The sequence below is a fragment of the Mus musculus genome, chromosome 9 (genome assembly GCF_000001635.26).
Source record: "Mus musculus strain C57BL/6J chromosome 9, GRCm38.p6 C57BL/6J".
In the NCBI taxonomy this organism is placed as follows: domain Eukaryota; kingdom Metazoa; phylum Chordata; class Mammalia; order Rodentia; family Muridae; genus Mus; species Mus musculus.
Window position 1 is genome coordinate 52546487 of NC_000075.6, and position 24915 is coordinate 52571401.

General features: G+C 40.2%; 1 long non-coding RNA gene across 2 annotated transcripts in view; it reads right to left on the reverse strand.

Moving 5' to 3' along the window:
• Gm33210 overlaps positions 1–24915 on the reverse strand; it is a 44618-nt gene that overhangs the window by 16520 nt on the left and 3183 nt on the right. The window contains exon 3 of one of the 2 annotated variants that reach the window (XR_379386.2): positions 20582–22936. The exons of the other annotated variant lie outside the window; for it this stretch is intronic. This is a non-coding gene — a long non-coding RNA (predicted gene, 33210). Of the gene's footprint in view, positions 1–20581; positions 22937–24915 lie in introns of those variants that run through there. 2 annotated transcript variants of the gene reach the window in all.

Below are 24915 nucleotides of genomic sequence, written 5' to 3' on the forward strand. Positions count from 1 at the left end.
TTCCATTAGACATTTTTCCACTACGCAGGGCCAGACTTATAAAGTAGCCAGGCAAGTGGTCAATAGTTGATATTTATACTTCCTGAATATCAACTGCCTTGTAAACATGCCAAGAAACCCCAAATATATTAACAGGGTGATTAACTGCCCATCTTTATAAGGTATTTAGAATCAAGGAAGCTCCCAGGAAAAAATATACCTATACCTATACATGTATGTATATACATATATACATATACATATACATATACATACACATACACATACACATACACACACACATATATATATATATAAAATGTGTGTGTGTGTGTTTGCTTTTCTGTAATACCTTGGTTAATGTCCCCATTGTTTAAAGTGATCAGTCCCAGTGCCAGTCTCTTAAGCCTTGTCCCATTCTTTCTTCCATTTGGCCATATGTAGGCCATGCACTCCCATTTTAAGCTGTGTTCTAACTCAGTGTCTCTGCTTCAGCTGGAACATGTCCTGGCCCTCTCCACAACAGTTAGTCTCTTAGTTAGAAGATGACAGAAGAAAGAATGTAAGTGGCCATTGTCTTTTTACAGACACAAGCTACAGCAGACATTGTGTTGATCATGTAGAATTCCATTCTCATAGGACTATTAAGCATCCAAGCTTTCATTTCAAAATGAGATTGAGGTTAAAAAATGGCACAAAGACTTGTGCCAAATCTTAGTGGGGAAATTGGTAGGGCTGAGGATACTCTCAAAGTCTTTTAAAAAGATTTAATGTTTATTTTTAATTATGTGTATCTCAGTGTATAATTGTGTACCTGAATGAAGATGCCCCTGGAATCCTCTTGGATCTGGAGTTACATGGGGCTAGGAATTGCTTGAATGGGTACTGAGAACCAAGCTTGGGTGCACTCAGAACTGCTGAGCTATCTCTGAAGTCCTGGGAAACAGTCTCTATGTCATGAAAGCTTAACCTCATTTTGTTAAAATGTTTTCAGAGTTAAGACTCACTTTCAACTCAGTGTCTAAGAAAATATTATATGCTTATGAAATATTATTATTAACTTTGTTGATTGATATGAACAATCCAGGATAGAAATTAACAAATAAATTTAATTGTTGCAGTAATGAAGATATGAAGATTACACAGCAAATAGATGGCAGCATTGGGATTTGGCCTCTTGACTGCTTCTGAGACCCATATATTGGTATTTATACCATAATACATCTCTAAAGCCTAGAAATACAAACAAATATTAAAGAAATATTCCCTTAAAAAAGACTAAGAAACTGAGTTTGTTTTTGCTCTAAGATCTGTATGTGTCATAGTAGATCAATAAAGTTTCTATTTCCAGGATACCAGACAGAACTGGTTTACCGTGCTTGCATGAGGCACCCAGCCTTGTTCTGTCATGCTGTTTGTTAATGAGTGTCCATCCCATGAGTTTGCTTCTCAACATCCCATGGATGCCCTACCAGAACTACCAAGTGACCTTAGAAATACAAGGATTCTTGTGAGTTTTGTGACTGTCTGTCATAATGAACATAAGCAGTGGTGACTCCTCAGCCTTTGATTATACTGAGTCTCCTTACGTGGGGACCTGGCAATTTTCCCTTTAGTGTTATGTTGATCAGCTCATAGACATACTCAGCCTATGGTCAGTGATTTGAACTTTTACACTGGGGGCAGGAGGGAGTAAAATTACAATTGTTTGCCATTTCCCAATAAAGAATGAAAGAAGTAGCCTAGATGTAAGTATGGCTCTTGCCCTTCATCAAAGAAGCTATTTTTTTTTCAGCAGATAGTGACTATTACAGATATATACAGCAATCAGGAAGAAGAACAACTGATCCTGAGGTATCAAAACCCAACAAATTCATCTACAGTATAACTCCTATACCTACAGTTCAGACAAAGTTATATAAAAGGGGGTGGAACAAAGTGAGAGTCAGAGGACTAGGATGCCTACTGAAGGACAGTAGCTGCTGGACATGACGAGCTGAGCCCATGAAACCTCAAAACCATGGTTGCCAAAGAAGACCTATGTAACGACAGCTCCAGTTACATGCATATGTAAAATTTCATAAGATTCCACCCCTAGATAAGTGTTTCAGAACCTGTGGGTCACAAGCTCACATAATGATTCATAAGAGGAACGAAATTGCAGTTATGAAGTAGCAATGAAAATAATTTTAAAGTTGGGGTCACTCCAACATGAGAAACTGTATTGAAGGGAAGATTGAAAATTGTTAGCTTAGATGAAGGGATACAGGTAATTTACAGCTACACAAAAGGAGACACTGTGCTTCTCCCAGGGACAAGCCCTAGGACGGGTTATCCAATTCTAAGTGGTCAGCCCTCAGCACATGTATATACACATAACATTAAATAGACTCAGTAAGTTGTATGTATGCACACACACCTATATCTATATATCTATATAGATTTATTTAATAGTAATACTTAAAGAAGGTTATGAATTTGAGAAGGGGAGCATTGGAGGTGAGGAGAGAATTGTGAATATTATGTAGTACTCATGTATTAAAATCTCAAAAAAAAATTTAAAAAACTTAACTGAAAAGTTGCTTTAAAAGACATTTACTTTGAAGTGGGCTTTAGGAAAATCTCTTATTTTGAACTGGGGTGATGAATGCCTCCTTAGGTAATTGTAAGACAGACTCGGCCATGATAGCCATCCTTTCCACCTGCTGAACCAAGAAGACAACAGGGAAAGAAGCACATAAAATTGCATTTCTTTCTCTGTCTCTCTCTCTCACATTTTGACAGCATTGATTTACACACACACACACACACACACACACACACACACACACACACACACCTTCTTAGAGAGGAAAAGCAGTCTAAAGAGGTTACTTCAGGAAGACAGAGATGCAAAGAGCCAGTGCAATCCACACCATGGATAATTATTGCTCAAAGAATCAGATGTGCAATGTGCAGCCTAATTATAGAAAATAGCAAAATGAGATAAACATGTCCTCACAAAATATCCCCAGAAGATATCTATCTGACAGGGTGTCAAGAGTTTGTTTCTGTTCCAAATGCTGTCAATTCTTAGCATGCAAAAAAATGGGAGAGGGAAATCCTGGTAAGTCACTGAAATTGAACCCAGTGGGCAAGAAACTGCTTTCATCTGAATCATGACAGCAGCTATTAGAAAGGATGTCCTCATTATGACGAAAGCCTGGTGTTTCAGGGGTTTTGTGTCAATGCATGGCATAGATGGAGGAAGTCCCTTAAGCACTACTGCTAATATGGTTTCTTTCTTTTCCCATGTTCAGAAACTATATGAAGAAAGCATTATGTCCCTCACAGGAATGAAAGCCTGAGAAGGCACTGGACATTGTGATGGACCATGAATAGCCTAAAGAGTTTTGGGTTGGAGCAGCAGGAAGATCCCAAATTAACTGAATTAATAAGATGTCCTAGACAGTTATCCCCTATAGTAATGGTCAGGCCTTTCCCATACTAGAGGACAAAAGACCAAGCCAGTCATAGAGAACTCCAATATGCAATGATTAAAAGGTCAGTTTGGTTTACATAACTTAGCATCTGACTAACCAGGAGACTTGAAATTATAGCCTTCTGGAGAGGTTTTAAACGTATGTATACTAAAGTTCTGTCTCAGCCTAATTGTATTAGCATGTATGTATGTATGTATGTATGTATGTATGCATGCATGCATGTATGTACTTGCTCTTAGGGTAAGAACATTCTCTTCAAGTGGTTGATGGTCAATACATACTTACAGTCAGGCTAACTATGATTCCTAGATGACAGTGGGGACAAAAGGTGTCTGTCAGACTGGGACCTATGAAGGTTGGAAGGGCAAGAATCTAGAGTTAGAAGTTCATGTAAGAGCTTTACAAAATGGTATAGCTCTGGCTAACATTTGTTTCTACTTTTTTGATTGTTCTTTTGAGACAGGATCTCACTATGTAGCTCTGGCTGTCCTAAAACTCACTGTATAGACCAGACTGGCCTATGAACTAGGTCGTGAACTTACAGAGATCTGCTTGCCTCTGCCTCCAAGTGCTGGGATTGAAGGCATCTTTTACCATGCCCAGTGACTTTGTTGTTCCTGGATGGATAAAAGGGGTTTTGTGGTTGTGACCCTTGAACTCTTCTGTGGGAAGAGTGGGCTTTTTCATTAGTGGAGAAGAGGTGTAGTCTCTGGCATTAGACATTTTTGAAAAAAGATGCTGTTAAGGAAGGTTCCTTCCTCAATGGCCTCCAAGCCTGCTAGTGTCAGTCTAGCTGCCTCACATTCTCTCCTCAAGTTATATTAGTATTCTTAAAGTGATTTCAAAAGATACCTACCATATAACCACAGTAGAGAATGACCAGACGAAGATGTACCATGTATGAACGAATAGATTGTAATGATATTTTATACTTTTGAGATTCTTGTGGAAAACTTCATAGAGCATTCATCTTACAAAATAAATTAAACCAGGTAAATAGATCAGAATAAGGCAGATAAAATAATGCAGAATTCATGAATATTTGAAAAATAATTCACAAATTCTCATGGAAACCAGTAAGCCTCAGACTAACAGCCTCTGATTTGAGATCCAACAAAGCTAGAGACTGGGTACTACTTATTGTTTGCTTTCTTTGCTAAAGGCATTAGACTGGAAAGCTTTGACTCCAGGGGGTACAGAAGGAACCCTTTAAGAATTCACATGCTACTCCAGGCCATTGGACTTATGGATAAATACTTTCCTACAAGGGGAAAAATGATACCTTCCAGAAGTATCATTTTTTTCTGGAAGAGGAGAAAGAAATCTTCCAGAAAATTTCTTGAAGATCCCAGAAGAGCAAGAAATCCTTCCTAGCTGCAAGAACAAGGGTTGAGTTCTACCACGGGGTTACAATCTTCATTCTGGAAAGGAAATGTCAATGTACTAGAGTCTGTGTGGATTCCATGGCTGTGAAGCCCCTCCTCCAGAAAAATGTACTCAAGTCTGTGTGGTGTCCATGGTTCTGAAGCTCCTCCTCCAAGGACTTTTCTGATCCAAGTAGGAAAGAGGCCAGGCAGAATTAAGACTGCGAGCCTTCTGACAAATCTAGATTTTCTAACTTCTTTTAATTTTCACAGCACTGTCACTTTGCCCTACCCAGTACAATCATATCTCCAAATATTATTAGAAACAACCTGCTTAACCAAAACTGACAAAAGCTTTTATCCTTTAATCATAAATCTTCACCTCTTAAAACAGAGTATAAATTTAAGAATTCATCACACTGTGACACCTTTGATATCAGACAGACTTGTTCACCTCTTTCCCACAGTCTCACACTTTAGGTATGAAGGCTTGACATTTCTAAATGTGGTTAATGTTTTCCACACATGTTCCTTAAAAAAATGAAATAGTACTACCATTTTTTGTGCATTTAAACACATTTGCATTTCATTCAAGGGAAATGAGTTTTCTGTTTTAATTTCATCTCAGTTCCATTTAATTAAAGCCTAGCTCATTTGTCTTTGAACACTTTAAGTGCTAGAGTTTGGCTAAATCACTCAAAATGAGTTTGAAATTTGGACAGGAATTTTTAGGCTATGAATAAATTTACATCTGATGATTCCTAAATCCCCCTGATTCCCTCCCCCACCCTCAAGTTAATAGAATGCTTTGTGCTTCTGAAATACCCTGTCACATGTTATTTTACAATCGTTTTGGACTAGTCCCAACAGAAGGATAAATCAAGTCTCATTATCTGCAGTTTACAAACAGAAACCCGAGTTGCAGAGAGATAGGATGACTTAGCCAGGATCACACAAGCCCTAGTCACTGAGTTAGAACTAGAACTAGACATCCCTGTTCAAGGAATTATCAATGCATTGTCATCAAGATATGCTTTCTTTACATCCATCTTTTCAAGGGAAGCATAATTCTTCTCAAGTCTTTCTAAAGAGTCTCTCTCTCTCTCCTCTCTCTCTCTCTCTCTCTCTCTCTCTCTCTCTCTCTCTCTCTCTGTGTGTGTGTGTGTGTGTGTGTGTGTGTGTGTGTGTGTGTGTGTGTAAATTAAAGCCAGTTCTAATGGTGCTAATGCCTATTGTGTCATAGGCTCTGGGGAATGTGTTTACTAACTTTCTTATAATTATTTTTTGTAGTGATGAGGGTTGAACCCAGCACATCTTGCAATGAGGCAAGTTCTGTACAACTTAATCATACTCCAATCATATCTATATTATTTTTATTTTCATAACAACCCTTAATGCTTTATTGGGGAAGAGATGAAGTTAACATGAGGTGTATAACTTGCCAAAGTCACATGTGTTTTCAGTTTCTGCTCTCCTTAGCTCTCAGGCTATGTCAGCATTTGTAATCCAAGGTTAGGTTAGCATTCCCTGAAATACATAGTCAATGTTCTGTCACCCTGACATGGGCTTCATGAATATTTTCATTTCTATTACTCTCAAGACATAGTTATGGAACATTTGTACATAGATAACACAAGGTTATAGATAATATCCACTTATCAGTGAGCACATACTATGCCTGTTTGTTTGGGTCTGAGTTACATCACTTAGGATATTTTCTAGTTCCATCAACTTGCCTGCAAAATTCATAATGTTCTTGTTTTTAATAGCTGAATAATATTCTGTTGTGTAACTTAACCATATTTTCTGTATCTATTCTCCATTTGAGAGACATCTGGCTTGTTTCCAGATTTTAGCTACTGCGAATAAAGTTGCTATGGACTTAGTGGAGCTTGTGTCCTTGTGGTATGGTAGAGCATCTTTTGGGTACATACCCAGGACCAATATACCTGGGTGTTCAGGTAGAACTACTTCTGATATTCTGAGAAACCCCAAGACTGATTTCCAGAGTGGTTGTACAAGTTTGCAATCCCACCAGCAATGGAGGAGTGTTCCTCTTTCTCTACATCCTTGCCAGCATCTGCTGTCACTTCAGTTTTTGATCTTAGCCATTTTGATTGATGTAAGGTGGAATCTCATGGACATTTTGGTTTGCATATCCCTGATGATTAAGGATGTTGAACTTTTCTTTAAGTGCTTCTCAGCCTTTAGAGATTCCTCTGTTGACAATTCTCTGCTTAGCTCTGTACCCCCATTTTTAATTAGGTTACTTGATTGTTTAGAGTCTAACTTCTTGAGGTCTTTATATATTTTGGATACTAGCCCTTTGTTAGATGTAGGACTAGTGAAGATCTTTTCCGAATCTTGTAGGCTGCCATATTGTCCTATTGACAGTATTCTTTGCCTTACAGAAGCTTTTCAGTTTCATGAGGTCCCATTTATCAATTGTTGTTTTTAGAGCCTGAGCCATTGCTGTTCTGCTCAGGAAATTGTCTCCTGTACCAATGTGTTCAAGGTTGCTTTCCAATTTCTCTCCTATTAGATTTATTGTTTGAGGTCCTTGATCCACTTGGACTTAAGTTTTCTGCAGGGTGATAAGTATGGACCTATTTACATTTTTCTACATGCAGACATTCTGTTAGACCAAACCATTTGTTGAAGATGCTTTTATTTCCCCCATTGTATGGTTTTAGCTTCTTTGTCAAAACTCAAGTGTCCATAGGTGTATAAGTTTATTTCTGGGTCTTCAGTTCTATTCCATTGATCAGAATACCCATGATGCACCACACAGACCCAAAGAAGTTAAACAAGAAAAAAGACCCAAGGAAGGATGCTTGAATTACATTTAGAAGGCAAAACAAAATAGAGGAGACAGTGATAGAGAGGGAACTGTGTGGGAGAGGGGAGTGGAGGGGAATGGAGAGGCAGGATCAGGTGTGAGGAGAAACAAGAGAGAAGCTCAGATGGTCAGGAGAATGAGTGGAAATCTGCAGCTGCCTGGCTTGGGGGCATAGGGGAAATTTCCAGAATATCTCAGAGTTCTAAGATGGGGGAGGCTTCCAGAAGCCAATGTGAGTGACTTTAGATGCCTAACAGTGGGGGCATGGAACTCAAAGGGACACCTTTTATAGTCAGGCAGAACCCCAGTGGAGGGATAAGGACACTAACCCATCCACAAAACTTTCAACCTAAACCTTGTCCAGTCTAAATGGACTGCAGGGTTGAGGACTTCCTGGTGTGGAGGGGGCCCACTGTCTCAGAGGGGAAATAGAGGAGATTTGGAGGAGGAACTCCGGGAGGGGGAGCAGCATTTGGGATGTACATAAATTTAACAAACAAACAAAAAGTCCCAAGAAAGCACAAGGTTATAAACAAACAAAGCCCATGAGTCTGAGAACAGTGTTTGCCCTTCAGAAGTTTACCTCTCCATAACTAGATATGTTGATACATAACAGCACAAAAAACAAGTAGGAAAGAAGGCTGCTTTCCCCTAGCAAGAAGTACATGCTTCAGACTTCATCCTGTAAATACCACCAGACTCCAAGCAACAAGGGAAGCATGCTGATTAAGAGAAAGAAGGTAAAAGTGGATAAAAGAACTCATCCAAGTAGAGATGGATGACAGAGAGTGCGTTCTGCATAGAAGCAATTCTAACAAGAGTTATGTAGCCACAAACGCTCATAGCATATTTGGGGAATGATCCTATCTTCTTATGATTTTCCATGAAACTTCAAGTGTCCTTTGCTCTCTGGATCCCACGATCAGTCTTCTATTTGATTATTGAGTTAGAATTTAGCTGCAGGTAGTAGACACTCGAATTGACATGAAAGCACTATGCACCCAGTAGAAAATGTACCTTAGATGATGAATTTTAATCTTTTCCTAGGCAGCAGTATGCAGTATGATACTCTGTCAATAATGAGCCATGCATAGAGTTTCTGCTCCTCGTCAGTCACAGAACCACAAGGACAAATTGTTGGGATCTCACAGTTTTTTGTTGCCAGGTAGTTGATAAGCCAGGCCCACCATCCAGCAGTTCTCTATAGAAACAGGGTTGTGTGAGACGGTTTTACTCAGCCATAAGAAAACATGTTTTATGTTCAACGTAGGCTGGTTCAGCCATGCTGTTCCGTAAGATTAGATTTGTTAAACACATATTCAGTTTATGAGAGTTTCAATCAATTATATATTCATTGAAATATAACCCTATCTTAATTGAGAAACAGCTGTAGAACAAAGTAGAAAAACATTGTGAAGTGGTTGCTGGTACCTCTTCAGCAGCCTAATGATGCTACTAAGCAATAAATGAGCTATCATTTTGGATTTGTTTTATCGTGTTTGCATGATGGCAACGACCATTCATATCAGTTTTTATCTGTGAAAAGAGAGGCGTCCTTGGGAGCAGTTCTCCCTTTTTCTCTGTGAAAGGTAAAGCTTTCCCAGGAACTCTGCCCAGAAAGGCTCCAATGTAGGTCTCATTGTTGAGAATCAGGTCATATTGCACTCTCACTCTGAGACAGGTAGTGAAAATAAAAGCCTGTCACTGCCCTTGACTCAGAACATATCATTATCTTATAGCCTCCACTAAAAACAGAGTTTTATAGTAAGAAAGCAGGGAAAACACTGAGGAGGTAAATAATAGTGGCGGTAGCTCTGACAGTCTCTCCTGCAGAAACAGGGATGCACCCCAGCTCACTCTGTGTTGGGGTTTATTGCACTAAATGGTGGAGAAGTAGGAAGCCTGAGGAATAATTTTAAGATGACCTCAACAGATTCCACAAAGAACCAGGATGTTGGGGCTAGAGGGTTGCTCGGTGGTTAAGAGCACTTTTTGCCCCTGCAGAAGACCCGAGTCACCCGTGGGGCAGCTCACCTCTGCCTTAACTTCCCCTCCAGCACCCAGCTCTTGTTTCTGGCCTTCAGGGGCACTGGTACTCACATGTATGTCCCTTAAACAGAGAGAGGCACAGGGACACACATATTTTCTTAAGAACCGTGCCACTATTATGGCTGCTGCAGTTTTTCCCCTAGGCATGGCATCTGCTCCACGGCCTGAGCTGTGCTTCATTCTTTCCTAGAAATGGAAGAATATTGTTTCCTATTGGTGAACCATTTCCTCTTGTGCCTCTGTGTATCTTATATTACTTACATTTTCCTCTTCCTTACCACACAAGTTTTCCTGAGCTGCAGTCTGAAGGCAGCTATAAAACAAATCACAGTTGCCCTAGCTAAGTTTGAATTTCAGATAAGTGGAAATACAGTTTGTATTTATGTGATCTGTGTGATATTTGTAACACTCCATGCTACATTTGTAACATAATGTGCTGGGGAATGATCCGTTATTTTTGTGAAATTCAAATTCAACTAGAACAATTTTGCAAAATCTAACAGTTCTAAAATTGACTGGCTAGACTAATCATGAGTGAAGAATCCTAAATTCTAGATACCTGTCTATCTGGTAGACCACTGACCCACCTATAGGTTGCAACCTTTGATTTAGAAATCAGCCATTCACTCAGAGAGCTGGGAATCCCTATTGCAAGTCACAGTGGCAAAATATAGAAAGATATGCTTAAGGAGTTTCTGGTACCCTGATCCAGCCTGTGGGATTTGGGGAATGACATTCCTGGAATACCCAGACAGGTTTTCCATAAAGTACTTCCTTCCATTCTGTGTCTTTACTGATAAAGGCCGTGTTTAGGCTTAATTCTGCCTTTTTCTCATATCTGTCTCCCATCAGTGATTCTAAGGCATCTTTCTATTTAGACACAAATGCTACCTTTGTTATTGTTTCTAAGACAAAAGCTTTCCATATTACCCTGACTAGCCTGGTGCAATGTAGCACAGGCTTGCCTTAAATTTTCAGTGATCCTCCTGCTTCAGCCTCCCAGATGCTGAAGTTACAGACATGTGCCACCAAGCCTATCACCACAGGTATTTTGACCTCCACAATGGGTAGTGGCTGTGTGCACAGAACAAAAGGCACAGTTTTCTACAGTGTACACAATTACTTTTCAGTCCTCTCCACTTATTACAATTCCATCTTTTTTAAAGTTTTAACTCCTTTTGAGAGAGCCAACAAATATGTAGTATCTTCCATATGTGCAGAAGAGGTGACAGGTGCTGATCATGGGCATGAAGCTAAATAAGTCCTAGACTCCACCCTGATTTCCATTCTGCATCCTATAACCTTGCCTAGTCCTACTGTTATCCCTTCTGATTCATTTTTCCTTTCTTCACTCCAAGGACAGCCAGTCACACCAATGCACTCACCACTGGTAGCTCACATCAAGGTGTGTAACCAAAGAATAATGGTGAGGTGAATAGATGTTACCTCCTTTACCGGGTACAGAAACCCTCTCTCCAGCCTCTCAGAGGATCTGTGCATCTCTGTCAATACCATAGGAAATAGAATACCCTGGTTTTGAGATGCAATGTAATTACAAGAAAGTCTTTCCCACCAGTGGTCTAACATTTGTCTCCAACAGCCATGAGACTGTAGAGCATAGGCAATGCTCCCACCTTGCTGTCACACTTACACAGATGCTCCTCAAACTCCTTGTCCCAGACTCGTTCATTTCTCTCCTTTGCTTTTCCCATATGTTACAGTGATTCTACATGCTCCTGGATACCCTGTTTCACAATGACCTTCAACCTATCCATCCCCCTAGAACCATAGGGGGCTTCAAGGACTCATCTAGAAGAAAATAGAAATGTCATCATCCATATCTTATGGTTTATTTCCTCATTTTACCATAAGAGATATTATATCAACTCTTACCATATAGTGAGGAAATTTATGGGTTGGGTCTCCCTGCTTCCCAACAGAAATCACAATAAAAAAGGAGGGAAATAGTTTCTTGGCCTTGTTCACAGATTCTCCTCCTCCTCCTCCTCCTCCTCCTCCTCCTCCTCTTCCTCCTCCTCCTCCTCCTCCTCTTCCTCCTCCTCCTCTTCCTCCTTCTCTTCCTCCTTCTCTTCCTCCTCCTCTTCCTCCTCCTCTTCCTCCTCCTCCTCTTCCTCTTCCTCCTCTTCCTCCTCCTCCTCTTCCTCCTCCTCCTCTTCCTCCTCCTCCTCCTCTTCCTCCTCCTCTTCCCCCTCCTGCTCAGACTTCTCCTCCTGCTCTGCCCCCTTTTTTGAGACTTTAAGACAAGACCTTGTGTAGCCCAGGATAGCTGCAAACTCATTATATAGCTAGGATGATATTGAACTGTGTTGCTCCTGTCTCCACTTCTAAAGCATGGGCCATTACACCTAACTTTTGATTCTTCTGTTGAATTGATTCCATGCACAAGTGCCCTCACCACTCACAAGTTCAATTTTTTCTTTCTCTGTCAAATATAAGTCACAGTCTATGGAGGAGGGTTGTAAAGACTGGTATGCACAATGTCTTCAAAAACCAAAATTGAGACTCTTGTAGAGATATTTCTTCTGTTTTGTTTCATTTTATTTTGTTGTTGGTTTTTTTTTCATTTTCCATCAGTAAGGAAAACACGGAATTAAATGAAACATTCACACATCAAGAAAAAGCTTTAACTTTTCTTGATCTACATAGAAACATTGACACCCAGAGCTGTTTTGTGTATCCAGCTGATTTGCAGAGTCTTTCATGAAAAGTCTGTGGACCCAATGTTCATTTCTAATCTGCTACCCTGGTCCTACATTGGATCACAAAAGCAAAGTATTCTATTTGAATTTATATACAGATCTTCTCCAGTTTGGCACAAATTCATGGAGGAATTTCTGTTCTGTAGCTCAGGGCTCAACCTTCACTCGAAAAGGATTAGTCTCAACAGGTATCAGACACAAGAAAGGGAGTTCTTGTCACTTCTGTCACTCAAATAAACAATGCAGGGTACTGCTTTGAGAAGTGATCATTATAGACACGCCAGTAACTAGGTAACGATGGGGAGAGCTTCCTGGCTTCACCAACAGCAGTGGGAACTCATCCACATTACTTTCTTTAAAAAAAGACAGGATGAAAATATTGTAGGACCTGCTTTCCAGACCTATGCTGAACCCAATCTGATTATAAACTAGTCCATTTCCTACTACATTTTTAAGGTCTCAAACTCTCATTTTTCCAAGAAATAACATAGCTTTAAACAAGTGTGCATTATGCAAAAGCAAACTCTATTCTATGCATGTCCTACTCATTAAGAAGAATGGTAAAAATAACTTCAGAAACTGTGCAAAATAAACAGTATCAAAAATGTTCCCCAAGCCCCCAGTGATGAAATTTGCAAGCTGTATGTTGATATTAATGAAATGTATTTATTTGCACTCTGCCACTGCTTCCTCTGGGGAACGACGCAGAACAGGATCTTGCCTTGGCTCTGCCAGAAAGGGAAGAACGTAGAACCATGGTGTCCACATGGTCACTAGAAGATTTGTGCCAAGGCTTTACCTGTCATGGGGCTATGTCCATTTGGGATCTAGGAAATAGAAGAATGAAGATTCATTTACCTTCAGGCTGTCCATAAGTGACATCGGAACATCCAGTGAGTCAACCCAGTCAGAAATGTCACCCTGCTGCTTGATTGGCAACAGGTCGTTCAAGCTCGGTCATATTGGAACTAAGCTCAGAAGACACTCAAAACTTGCATGTAAACCTCTGGATATAGAAGGCAATTTCCTGGCTGACTATTCTGTCTGAGTAACTCGAGTGCCTCCATTTTGATCAATTTTGAGTTTTATGTGTGCTGACTAAGTGCTGCGTGCTTATTTCCTTTTGATTGTTTGATTCTCTGGTCACAAGGCAGCATGAGTTATTGACAAACTTTTCTTCTGAATCCTAACTCTGTTTTGTTACTCACTAGTTAAGGAGCTACAGTCAATGTCTGTAATGTGTCTGAGCTTCGTTTCCAGTCTATAACGCAGACATAACAATACTCTACCGTAAGTCTGGGTATACAAAGGTTTCATAATATATTTATAAGTGAATCTAGATAACTTTTGTGGACTCGTGGCATCTATGCTGCTGATTTGAGCAAAGTGAGCCATGCTTATCTGTTGGTTTTTTGTTTGTTTGTTTGTTTGGCAACTTGATACAAGCTAGAGTTATCTAGGAAGCAGAATCTCATTTGGAAAGTGCCTCCATCAGATTGTCCCTGGAACATTTTCTTGATTGATGTGAGAGGGATCAAACCACTGGTGGCAGTGCTGCCTCCAGGCAGAGAGTCCAGAGTGAGATACAAACTACAGGCTGAGGAAGCCAATGGGAGAAAGCCAGCAAGCAGTCTCTGCTTCATGGCCTCTGCTTCAGCTCCTGCTTCTATGTTCCTGCCTAACAGACAGAAACTTATAAGCCAAATGAATATTTTCCTCCCAGAGTTGCTTTGGGTGAGTGTTTGATCACAACAATAGACACCTAACTAGCACATGAGCTATATGCATTCAGAAGAAAAATCAAAAGGCTGAGAAAGAGTATCACACACAGAGATTGTTGGCATCACATATCAAGTGTTCTCTCATTTATCTTCTGCCTATGCAAGATAGCAATGTGCCTCAGTTAAAGCACTTATTCACCCTAAAAGTAAGGGGATGGCTAGGACCACATTCTGGTCAATAGGATGTTAATAAAATTTCCTAGAGAGAGCAGTCTTCACAGACTCCGTAGGAAGAGTCATTTTTCTACTGTCATCTGTTCTCTCTCTCTCTCTCTCTCCCTCTCTCTCTCTCTCTTGTGTTATGCATGTTTATATCTATAGGGTATGTGTGTGTATTAATGTGGAGGCTCATGGCTGGTAACTAGAATCATCTTTATTCACGAAGCAATCTCTCATCAAGCCCAGAGTTCACACACACAGCTCGTCTCTTTAACCAGCTTGCTCTAAGGCTACTTTCTAGGGCTGGAACTGTAGATGAGCCACCAAGCCAATCTGGCATTTTATTTGGGTTTCATGATCTGAACTCTGGCATTCATGCTTGAGGGCAAATGTTTAAGCACTGGCTATCTCCTCAGGCTAGTCTCAAACTAAAAAATGATGCATCAAGGGCTGGTGAGATGGCTCAGTGGGTAAGAGCACCCGACTGCTCTTCCGAAGGTCCAGAGTTCAAATCCCAGCAACCACATGGTGGCTCACAACCATCCGTAATGAGATCTGACTCCCTCTTCTGGAGGGTCTGAAGACAGCTACAGTGTACTTACATGTAATAAATAAATAAATAAATCTTAAAAAAAAATGATGCATCAAGATAACGGCATAATCACATTTATGAAAATTAAATAAGGTTCTTCCTTAAACCATGTATAAAAACCAACTAAGGAAGATTAAATACTCAGTCTAACTCTTAACACTAAACTTGCAGGGGAAGTAAGAGGAGATATACTTGAGAACATTTATTTGGGCAAAGATTTCTCCCAAGAGCACAGACAGCAGAAACAGAAATAGGTCAATGCAATAAACATTTATGAAATAGCAGTCTTTAGACCTCAATTAGCCAGTATATGGTTGTAAGTAGAGAAGGAAATAAATGACATTATAGTCGTTATCCTGGATCATAGCAGAGAGAGGGGGGAGGGAGAGAGAGAGAGAGAGAGACAGACAGACAGACAGACAGACAGAGATAGTGAGACAAAGACAGACAGTGATAACATAAACAGAGCCCAGTTGCTTTGTTAACATAATAGACATAGGTTTCTGAATTTTAAGTGACTAAGCATTCCTGGAGTAGTCCTCACAGGGGCACAACATTTTTACTTCCATTGTGCTTTCAGTCCTTTGTGGGTGTGTTGTACTTCATTATTTTCTATTGCTCTAGTTGGCATCTTTGCTGCTGTAACAAAACAACTGAGGTTTGGGGATGGGGAGAAGAAAAGCTTTATTTGACTTTTCCTTACACATCCCAGTCCGTCACTAAGGGAAGTCAGGGTAGAAACCTGGAGGCAGAAACTGGAGTGGAGACCAGGGAGGAGTGCTGCTTACTGGCTTGCTCCCTGGGCTTTTCTCTACTGCCTTTCTTACCCAGCCCAGGTTCATCAGCCTAAGAGCCAGCGCCCACAGTGGGCAGGGCCACTCTTGAATCAATTAGCAGTCAGGAAAATGGTCCACAGACATGTTTGTCCACAGGCTAAGCTGATAGAGCCAATTCCTCTGTTTAGGTTTCCTCTTCACAGATGTCTGAAGTCTGCGCACCATTAATCTTTATTATTATCATTTTTCTTCTTGTTCTAATTCATCGCTATTTTTCTGGGTTCTAAAGGTTTAGAGTATACATATAGGTTCTCAAGATGGCTTTCAGATGATAATATAGCACAGTTATAGCAGCAAAGTTTGCCATTAGTTACACTGAATAACTAAGTGACCCATGTATCAATCTAGTCTTATAAACTTATTTTGTTTATTTGTTGTTGTTGTTGTTATTTAGAGAGAAACAAATGAAAAGGAAATAAACACTCCTGTAAGTTGTTATTTGGTCTTCACTTCGATACATTTCTGTTTCTATACTTTTATGTTTCAATACATTTCTGTTTCGATACATTTCAGTTTGGATACATTTATGTTTCAAGGTGTCATCCTCTCCCTCAGTCCATGAGTCTTCATCTTTCATTTCTTATCCTTCAGGTCTGTCAGCAGTGCTTGTTATTTCTACTTATTAAAATCTGAGGAAAGCCTCACTTCACAAGGAAACATTGTGATGTCAATGGGATTCTGTGTATCTTCGCGTTCTTCCAGTCGTTTCTTCTCAACTCTATGGAAATCTGACTTCAAGGTCTTCCTGCTTAGAGTGTTTCACAGGACATCTTAATCTCTGCTCTTGAGCACAGACTGTTATTTGGTTCTTGTGTTTCGTTTGTTTGTTTTGAGCTTTTTGTTTTGCTTGTCATGTCCTATTTTAAAGGTTTTTTTTTCACATTTCTTATACTTAAAATTTACTAAGCATTTTTATATCTGTGAATTTATCAACTTCTAAAGTTTGAGGAACTTTGGATTCTAGCTACCCATGCATTAGGCTAGCCATGTCTTACACATGGGCGATTCACTGATGTGCTTTGGAACTTAATTTTTAAAAAATATTTTAAAAATGTATCTCATTATATTAATATTGGTCTAACAAATATCCATGGTACTTGTCTAATTTCCTCTGCTGTTGTCAAACACACAAGACAGCATTATTTATTATTATTATTATTATTATTATTATTAGAAGAAGAAGAAGAAGAAGAAGAAGAAGAAGAAGAAGAAGAAGAAGAAGAAGAAGAAAAAGAAGAAGAAGAGGAAGAAGAAGAAGAAGAAGAAGAAGAAGAAGAAGAAGAAGAAGAAGAAGAAGAAGAAGAAGAAGAAGAAGAAGAAGAAGAAGAAGAAGAAATTTGTTTTGCTCATACATTGGAAGTCTGAAGGCTTTGGCTCTAGCTCAGGAAAAATCTTCAGTTTGGCCTCATGGATAGGCATCCTTGGCTCTGTCATATTGTGAAGGATGGTATTCTAGAGGGAACATGCATGAGATCATATGGCCAGGTAGTAAGTCAGACAACAAGGAAGAAGCAGTTTTGGTCTTTGTAACAAGCCTCTACTGAACGATAAGAAGGGTTGGAAGAGACCCACAGGTGACTGTTCTCCGCAACAAAAGCCGGATTTTCACACTTCTTTTGCATTATGGAGATTTTTTAATATGGACTGCCAAATATTATAAATTTTTTATCACTGAATGTTGAATAATTTTGTATTTTATATTCTTACTTGTGAGACTCATTAGGCAGGGCCATGGCAGTGGCCAAACCAGTGCTGTTCCCTGGTACCGAGGCAGCCCTCTCTGTAGTCTACACCATGCCCCAGGAGTTCCAAGCCTTTCCTGGTTAGATGTTGTAACCGGCACATCATATGCCCAGCCCTGTGTAAGCAAAAGATGCTGAATGCTGTTATTTTTTTTCCTCTCAGGTAGTTCATCTCCTCGTTCATAGGCAGGTTATTCGTACACATGCACTCATAACTACTTCAGAAAACACTGAAAGAGGGGGCCCCTACAGATTTCTGGATTTTCTTTGGGTAGCTGCCCAATCTCCAGTAAACTGTCTTACCAATTCTAATGATCTTAATCTTCCAGAATTTCCAGCTTTATCTTCTCACTCCAAGAGTCTTTTGGGTTCTCCTGGGTTTTCCTTTCATGATGCCACCTGGAAATTCTCTTAAGGCACTATTTATCTGAAGCAATTATGTGTCTCGGTTTGTTTTCCACATCCTAGAGATCACTATCCATCATCACAAAAGGTCCAACATCTTGGGCTGGGAAGATGACAAAGAATAGTGAACTCTGGGATCAGATCAGGATCTGGGTTTGCAATCCTTGCACACATATAAAAAAGCCAGGCTTGGTTTCATGTGCCTGATACCCCAGTATTGAGGGGTAGAGACAGATCAATCTCTCAAGTCCTCTGGCCAGTCAACCTAGCTGAAGCAGCAAGCTTCCAGTTTAGTAGGAGACCATGACTCAGAGCAACAATACAAAAAGGAACAGAGAAAGACACCTGGCATGCTGTTCTGGACTTCACATGCACACACACACACACACACACACACACACACACACACACACACCCTTTTGGGCTTATTAGGCTATCCATGCTTCCACCATCTTGGCTAGAAACAGAAGGCCTCCTTCATTAGATTTCCTGCTTCCACAGTGCCAAATGTAACACCTAGTAAATGAAAGGTTTTATTGTATAAGCGTTGTCTGTGGTTCTGGTACAAATGTTAGAAGATGTCTTATTAAGCAAGGACCATGAGAGCCCCTGTTAGTCCTCATTTGCAGAATACGACTTAAAGCCTAAGATATGCTTCTAGCAGTGGGCACAATCTTCCAATCTCATTAGCCAAGAGAATGCCACAGAAACTTGCAAAGAACATTTTTGCATGCTGGATGAAGAGAATGTCTTTGTCTCCTCAGAAGAAAGTTTTTATGAGAAAATGAGGCACATTAGTCTTGCTTTTCCTCTCTGCTTCATGCTAATAGTACTTATACATCTGCAACAAAAGAGAAACAGAACTGAACGAATTTTCCCAGGATCTTGCACATGAACAATATCAGACACAGCAAAGGGGAAACAGGATTTATTCAATTTGCGTACGGCATCCTTTGGGGAGCAGATACTGACTCTCCCTGAGTTTCTTACTACTCTCAGGCTAGCAGACCTGTCTAACTTTGTAAGTAGAATCACAGCTAATGTGTTAAAATACAAAAGGCATGTATGAGAGTCTATGTAAGCCAAATTACCTGGGTTAAAACTATGGCCTAGACTAATTTCTGATCATCATAGTTTTAGGTTAGCAAGTGTATCACTTCTGACTTAGCCCAACTTTACATTATAATAATAATAATAATAATAATAATAATAATAATAATAGGCATGGTGTTTATTTAGCTACACTTTGTGGAAGCTTGGGCTTCATGCTGCTAGGGTAATTACTAATGCAAGTGGCAAGTGTTGGCTATGCATATTCTGAGCTTTACTTTTTTTTTTTTTAAATCACTGTGTCTGGCTTCATTCTTCCAAGAAGGTATTTTATTGCAAGCCTTTGGCAGTGAATTTCTAATCAGTGAGAGCATCTAAGGATGTGTTGGGAGAAAGGGCCTGTCCACAGTGGGGAGGTACACTATTTTTAGGTTACAATTCTGTATGCCACACAGATTCAAAGGCCTGGGGGTTTTTACCTCCCTGGGAGGCTTCTGGAAGCACAGCATGACTGTCCCAGGAAAGCAGTCAGTCCAGCTGTAACTTCCTGAAATTGTCAGTTTCTTTTTTTGAGTCAGCTATTATAGACCCAGCTGGAAGCAACTGGCTAGTTTGACTGAAACACATGACATTGGTTATACCATCCACAGTCATTGTGGACACTTTTGTTCAGAGCAAGTATTGGCAAATAAAACTTCCATCTTAACTCTGGGTCTAATAAGGAAGGCCACAGTCACACATACATGCACACACACACACACACACACACACACACACACACTCACTGTTCTTGGAAATGGTCACGAGGCTATTAAATAATGGAAAGAAATTACCTCACTCTCATAAGTTCACTCCTTCTCTGGGATTCCATATGCCACTAAAAGTGCTCCCCCATCACTAACCTGGTAAACAATTACTGAGTGTGTTATGCATGGCAGACACATGGTGATGGTGGTCAGAGCAGCTGTGTGTGCCCAAGCCTGACTTCATTGAGGTGGCTATCAAATAGAAGAGGTTTCTGTTAAAAAAAACAAGATTTAATTCTCAGCTGTGACATGTGTTGTAAAGTTCAAATATAGGGTGCTCCGACTTAAGAAAAGACGAACTCACAGAATCTACAATCTGGAGACAACAAGAGTGTTAATAATAGCCTCATTCGCCTTCAGAAAGTGTCACTTTGGCTGACACTGGGAGGAGGGGGAAGGTAGGGAGCATGTATTCTTACTCAGTAGACTACACTAGCCTGAAGATCAGTGATTACTGGTGTGTGCCACCACCCTGAGCCTTGATGCGGTTATATAGTGAGGTATTAGCTTTGTAAAACGTGAGGTCTTCCTTCCTATCCAAGTGGCACAAATATGTATTCCTCTTGGAAAATGCTACCCAGTGCCAGAGAGGGAACTTTGTGCTCAGGAAGAGGACATACACCTACAACTGGCTAAGGCTGTTGGGTGAGAACAAGCCAAGGACTGGGCTCCATGTAAACTGAGAGAGGCTGGAAACAAAATACATGAATTAGTTGAATGCTTGCTGTGTACCCAGGGATAAGGTAACATTTATATGTTTTCCCAGTAAAAACAAGATTGTGAGTCAGAAAAGGTTGCATTTATTCATTCTTTGAAGAAAATAAAGAAAAGAGAACAGAGACTGGACTGATGGGATTCTAACGCTAATTCCCAAACCATAAACCAAACCAAACCAAACCAAACCAAACCAAACCAAACCAAACCAAACCAAAACAAAACAAAACAAAACAAAACAAAACAAAACAAAACAAAACAAAACAAACAAACAAAAAACTCCAGGAGATCACACTAAGTTCTGGATTGGCCATTATACTTAAACTACCTAATAGAGAATGATTTTCAAACTTTTTAATATCATTAAAAGTTTGTGATTTGCTTGATTATTTTATTTCTCTCACTAGACTAGTGGTCTTATCAGAGAAGAAATGGATCTGCCATTTTTTCTGCTCTATTTTTCATACAGAGTACACAGAATGCAGGAAGTAGATGCCCCATCACTATGTTCCTTGTAACTGGATCTAAGACAGATATCACAGCTTGGAAATAGAGAAGCACCTGTGAAAACCTCACAGTGACATAAGTTGACCTTTGTGATCCTGATGAGGGAAGCCATCTGCATCACTCTAAGATGGCATAAGGTGATATCTCTCTTGACAGAGGAATTGCTACATTCTAGATGGATAGGTCTCAAAACCGAGTAAATTTTAGGTAAGCACGTAATAGAATCCATGGATACACACTGCATCATAGCACTAGCAAGCATAGGAAGATTAAAAATATGTGGCCATGCATAAGAGCAGCAAGGGACTTATATTGACTAAAATGTAGTATGATATGGAAGAGCATTCTAGAAATCTAGATTGGGAAAAACCCTAAATTCTAAGGAATGTAGAGTCCAGTTAGAAGGAGAAAACTTGCCTATGAATCACAACAGAAGAGATAATAGGTATTTTCCTGGGTGTGTAGTGTCATATAACAAACCACCCCAAATTTGTTAAATAGAGCAACAACCATCTGTTTAGTTTACAAATGAATGATTTGGATGAGGCTCAGCAGGACAAATCTGCCTTACAGGCCATACTGGACTGGTTCAAAGGTGTGAGACAGGCTTACTCATGCCCAGAGACCAATATAGGCTCACAGGTAGAAACTCAGCTTCTCAACAGGGGCTCATAGAAGTACTGTCGTGGCTTCTCCAGGTGGATTAGGCCTCCTTACAACATGATAACTAGAGTTCAGTTGCAAGTATTCAAGATAGGTCCAGGGAGAAGCTGTGTTGACATTTTAAAACTTAGTCTCACAAATCATGTAATGGCAGTATGCAGTTGCATTTGGCAAACATGACCTAGAGCCTCATTGCATTTCAAGTCTGCAGGATACCACCAGGTAAACAGAATGATAAAAAAAGACCTCATTCCAGATGTTGGTATAATCTATCAGTGGTAAGGAATGGGGCAGGTGAGATTTTATGGAAAGAAAGCCACAACAGTAAGAATTCCTAAGTTCTGGGTGTTTGTTCAGGCTGCTGAATTGAGAAAGAATACATTTTTGCTTATTTGCAGATGTGCACAAACAAGCTTGAATACTTAAAATGTTCAATTCAAGATTTGGTGAACAAGGAAATCTATTATTGAAACAACACTGAACAACAGCTTAGATGTGGATCCGCTACATTCTAAGAAGTGTCTGGGCAAGTGTGGCTTGCTAGTGAGTTCCATTAGTGCCACTTGCTATTTTAATTCTGTTGACTTGGGATGCAAAACCCAAGTTCCCAAATCCACTGGGGCTTCTCCAGAACTGTACAAACGAGTAGAGGGAGGCCCTTCCACTAGCCAGAGAAACATGGCACTCAAGTAGCTGAGCACTGTTGCTTTCTGTCACCTTTCCCGTAACTTCGGATGCTACACTGTTGACACAGGGTTGTTTTCTGTGATAGGAAGTCCAGCTCACAGTTTTCCAAAAGTTCTTTCTCTCTTTGAAGTTCTTTCTCACTCATTCTAATGGAGGCTGGGCTGACAGGCAGAGGGGTCAGACGAATCCTCACAGGTCTGCTCAGAGTCAAATCAACAACAGAAAGAAATGTCTGGGTGAGCGTGCGTGGAAGCTTTGGACAGAACTGGGGCAGAGGTGCTAGGCCTGTCAGGGGACGTCCATGGGGAGGAGGCTATGCTTGACATGAGAGTCCAGATCCCTGGCAGCCTGAGTCTTGGTGCACTGTGGCAGACTGAAATCAAGTATATGAAAAACATCATGATTCCAAGTTGAATACCAGCGTGGGTTCCTTTCTACTCGGGTACATTCCTAATATGCTCCTCAGATGTCACCCCACAGCCATAGTGTGACACCAGCCCAACACTACAGTGTCTGTCCTCCATTCTGCTGGTTTCGCCAATTACACTCTCAGGAGTTTGGCTGAAAGAAAGGGAAAGAGACCGAGAAAGAGAGACAGAGATACAGAGAGAGTCAGAGACAGAAAGAAGTAGAAATGGCATTAGTCTTTTTAAAATCTCAAAGGCTCCCACCCACAGACACATCCCCTTCAACAGGTTCACAGCTCCTAATCCTTCCCAAACATTTCTACATACTGAGGGTCAGTTATTCCAATATGTAATTCTATGGAAACAACTCTCATTCAAATCTCCACATGTTATGCCATTTCATGGGATCCTCAGCCTATCTTCTATTTTCACAAACTCCCCCATTGCCATTGTATGTCCTTTGTATGTTTTTATTTGTATGTTCTCAGAGAACATAGCAGGAGAAAGGCAGACTGTAGAAAAGAGAGATTCCTGTCCCCAGTGGAGATGTAAATGAAGTGTCTATGCAGGGGAGGGTGATGTTTTACATCACTTCTCACTTCTGCATGTTCAGATCATAACCACAGGTCCTTCTAGCAGTAGGGACATCTTCATGTTCTTCCATTGGTGGGGAAGGGTGTCTTAGTTAGGGTTTTACTGCTATGAACACACACCATGACCAAGGCAACTCTTATAGAGACAACATTTAATTGAGGCTGGCTTACAGGTTCAGAAGTTCAGTCTATTATGATCAAGGTAGGAGCATGGCTGGATCCAGGGGCTGGAGGAGCTGAGAGTTCTACAGGCAGACAGGAAAAGAGTAGCTTCCAGGCAGCTAGGAAGAGGGTCTCCACGCCCATCCCTACAGTGACATACTTCTGCCAACAAGACCACACCCACTCCAACAAGGCCACATTTCCTAGTATTGCCACTTCCTGGGCTGAGCATATTCAAACCACCACCAAGGTTATAGCACAGGAGTTTCCTACACAAAAATGGCCTCTGGTCTCCTAACAAGGTTCCTTATATCTAGTCTCTTATTCTAATCCTCCTCTGTAGTGTTCCAGAAAGTCCTTCATTTTATAGAAATTTTATTTTATTCAGTGAATTTTGACATTTGAATGGATTACTCCTGTCTTCTGAATTAATTCCCATCCATCAAATGGAGCTACAGAGTCGTTCATAAGTTGACCCCAGGGACTGCTTCAAACATAATGAAGGATGAACCATGTGCTTGAAGATGGATACTATAGGAAGTTCTTGGTCTCTAGAGTACTCCAGCATAAAGGACAGTACTTGGCACACAGGACTTCCTCAGTACTTTGCTGGTGAATAGATGGCTGATTTAACTACTGTGAAGTCAAACATCTCACAGTTGTCTTGGGATGAAATAACTTTCTCATGGGGCCTTTCACTGATGATAATCTCAGTGTAAAACTAGCATGAAATGGCCTTGGAATGGTACTCCAACTAAAAACACCTTACACCTGTTTATTTTGGCCACGTGGAAATATATCTTTCACATTACAGAATTTCTCCGTCCAATAGAGTAGTAACTTAGAGTGGGAATGATGTATAACCGTAGGTCTAAATTCAAAGAACATTAGGGAGTCCCGACATTTCAGATTTTGGTATGTAGTTTCAAGCTAGATCTATAACTGTTCTGAGCTTCAGAATTCTCTAAACACAGAGTTGATAAAGATTTCAGTCTCCTGTGGTTTCAGTGATTGTTATGTGCCAGGTGCATAGCAAAGACTCTGTATCATTAGTGACATAATTTCCTTCCTCTTTTGTGTCTGTATTTCATTTTTTGTTTATGGAAAATAAATTTAATTATAACATTTCTCCCTTCTCTTTTCACCGTCCAAACTTTTCCCACACAGCCATCCCTTCTCTGCTCCAAATTCGTAACCAATTTTTATACTAATTGCTATAACACACATAGATACATTTCTATATACACTTAAATTTCTAAATATAACCTTCTCAATCAGCAGAACGCTCATGTGTGTTTCCCAGCTTCACTGTTTGGCACTGGATAAGCAACCAGTGCAGTCCTTCAGAAGACCATGTCTGCCCCCAGCTTTCCTCAGT